General features: G+C 42.0%; 1 pseudogene; it reads right to left on the bottom strand.

The window, feature by feature from the left end:
- Positions 1-215: 215 nt before the first annotated feature.
- LOC123955974 lies at positions 216-2146 on the bottom strand (annotated as a pseudogene).
- Between the last annotated feature and the right edge of the window lie 639 nt (positions 2147-2785).

Raw genomic sequence — 2785 nt, 5'->3', positions numbered from 1 at the left:
TTTGGGTTTTTTTAATACGTGCAATCATCTGATTTATTAAAAGATATAATATTTAAAACAATACAAAGTATCAAAACAACATCAAAAGGTGAGTGTATTTAACCAACCTCAGCTCATAAGAGAGAAAAGAGTAAAAAGAATAATTCATGCTATAGCATATTGCTAACAGGAACTGGCAACAGAAAATTTGGTAGAGGAAGGCATTCTTTTAAGAATTAGAACCGAGGGGTTCCATAATCATCTGGCATCCGCTCAATGTTGTACCTATGGTTAGAAATACATGATGGGAAATCTAGGGAACTTCTGAATCCTTCATTTAAGGTCCCAGTCAACTGTGACAACAATGTATCGCTCATGCTGAGTTACTCTCTGAACTAAGCAGTCATCTGCATAGGTTCCTTTGTGTGTGCATGGTAATAGTTCAAATCTTGGATCCTTGGCAATCCTTAGAGCCACTCAATAATTTTGCCCCAGTTTCTCAATTTCAGCCATTACACAAGTATACAAGTATACCCTTGTAATACAAGGGATATACACTTGGCACAAAGACAGTCCATCATTGGGGTACCTGGGTGGCTCAGTGGTTAAGCCTCTCTTTTGGCTCAGGTCATGATCTCAGGGCCTTGGGATCAAGCCCCACGTCAGGCTCTCTGCTCAGGGGGAAGACTGCTTCTCCCTTTCTTTCTGCCTGCCTCTCTGCCTACTTGTGATCTCTCTCTCTGTCAAGTAAATAAATAAAATCTTAAAAAAAAAAAAAAAGAGGGGCGCCTGCGTGGCTCAGTGGTTTAAGCCTCTGCCTTCGGCTCAGGTCATGATCTCAGGGTCCTGGGATCGAGCCCCGCATCGGGCTCTCTGCTCCACGGGGAGCCTGCTTCCCTCTCACTTTCTCTGCCTGCCTCTTTGCCTACTTGTGACCTCTCTCTGTCGAATAAATAAATAAAATCTTTAAAAAAAAAAAAAGACAGTCCATCATTGGCTCTACTAAGTCAAGTTTGGCTTTAATGGAAAAGGTGGTAAAGTTGGTATCAATCAGGATGTGGTAAGGTAGGCCCAGTTGGGTGTTATATTGGAAGAATAACCAGGAAAGATGTTGGGGGACTTCTCTTTCCTTGAGTGCAGTGGGATCTTTCTTTTCTTTCCTTTTTTTTTTTTAAATTAACATATAACGTATTATTTGTTTCAGGGGTACAGATCTGTGAATCATTAGTCTTATACAATTCACAACACTCACAATAGCACATACTCTCCCGAATGTCTATCACCCAGCCACCCTATCCTCCCCCCATCACCCCCAGCTGCCTTCAGTTTGTTTCTTGATTAAGAGTCTCTTATGATTTGTCTCCCTCCCTGGTCCCATCCTGTTTCATTTTTTCCTCCCTTCCCTCCCACTAACCCCTGCCCTGCCTCTCAAATTCCTCATATCAGAGAGATTATATGATAATTGTCCTCTGATTGACTTATTTCACTTAGCATAATACGCTCTGGTTCCATCCATGTCATTGTGAATGGCAGGGTATTTTTGATGGCTGCATTATATATATATAATATCTTCTTTATCCATTCATCTGTTGATGGACACCTAGGTTCTTTCCATAGTTGGCTACTGTGTGGACATTGCTGCTATAAACATTGGGGTGCACATGCCCCTTCGGATCACTACATTTGTACCATTAGGGTAAATACCCAGTAGTGCAATTGCTGGGTCGTAGGGTATCTCTATTTCCAACTTTTTAAGGAAACTCCATATTGTTTTCCAGAGTGGCTGCACCAGCTTGCATTCACACCAACAATGTAGGAGGGATCCCCTTTCTCTGCATCCTTGCCAACACCTGTCATTTCCTGACTGGTTAGTTCTATCCTTCTGCTTAAGCCTCTGAACGTGGAGTCTAAGCATTCGCTTCTTTATTTAAAGATTTTATTTATTTATTTGACAGAGAGAGAGATCACAAGTAGGCAGAGAGGCAGGCAGAGAAAGAGGAGGAAGCAGGCTCCCTGCAGAGCAGAGAGCCCGATGCGGGGCTCGATCCCAGGACCCTGAGATCATGACCTGAGCCGAAGGCAGCGGCTTAATCCACCAAGCCACCCAGGCGCCCCTAAGCATTCGCTTCTTGGTCACATACTTTCTTGTTTTCTTTTGCTTCCCCATGTTCACACCATACTCTTGTTTCCTATGTGTGTGTGTTTTTTGTTGTTGTTGTTGTTGTTTTTATGTTGTAGAGAAATTTGACTTGGCTCTTCCCTTGGGCAATTCAATTTGTCATATTTGATTAAAGAAACTATAGATAACATAGCTTCAATTTAAAGAAATGATCCCCATGATCCAGGACATTTCCTTTTTCAGTAATGTTTTAAGGTACTAGTATAAAGAAGGCAGAACAAATGTATCCATAAGATTCTTTTTTTTTTAAGATTTTATTTATTTATTTGACAGACAGAGATCACAAGCAGGCAGAGAGGCAGGCAGAGAGAGAAAGGAGGGGAAGCAGGTTCCCTGCTGAGCAGAGAGCCCCATGCAGGGCTTGATCCCAGGACCCTGGGATCATGACCTGAGCCTAAGGCAGAGGCTTTAACCCACTTAAGCCAGCCAGGTGCCCCCATAAGGTTCTTGATACTCAAAAGGTTTTTCTTCTGCTCTCTTGCCTAGTATAATATTTAACTATTTACTTAGTACCTGAATTTCTAACTTAGACCTCTTTACTAGGCTTCAGTTTCCTATAGTACATATCCATTTGACTCTGCTACCTCAAAATCAACAAATGAAAAGGGAACATGCTATCTCTTCTGT

Source organism: Meles meles, chromosome 14 (assembly GCF_922984935.1).
Source record: "Meles meles chromosome 14, mMelMel3.1 paternal haplotype, whole genome shotgun sequence".
In the NCBI taxonomy this organism is placed as follows: Eukaryota; Metazoa; Chordata; class Mammalia; order Carnivora; family Mustelidae; genus Meles; species Meles meles.
The sequence above is the reverse complement of the archived record's forward strand: the minus strand, read 5'-3'. Positions and strand labels throughout refer to the sequence as shown.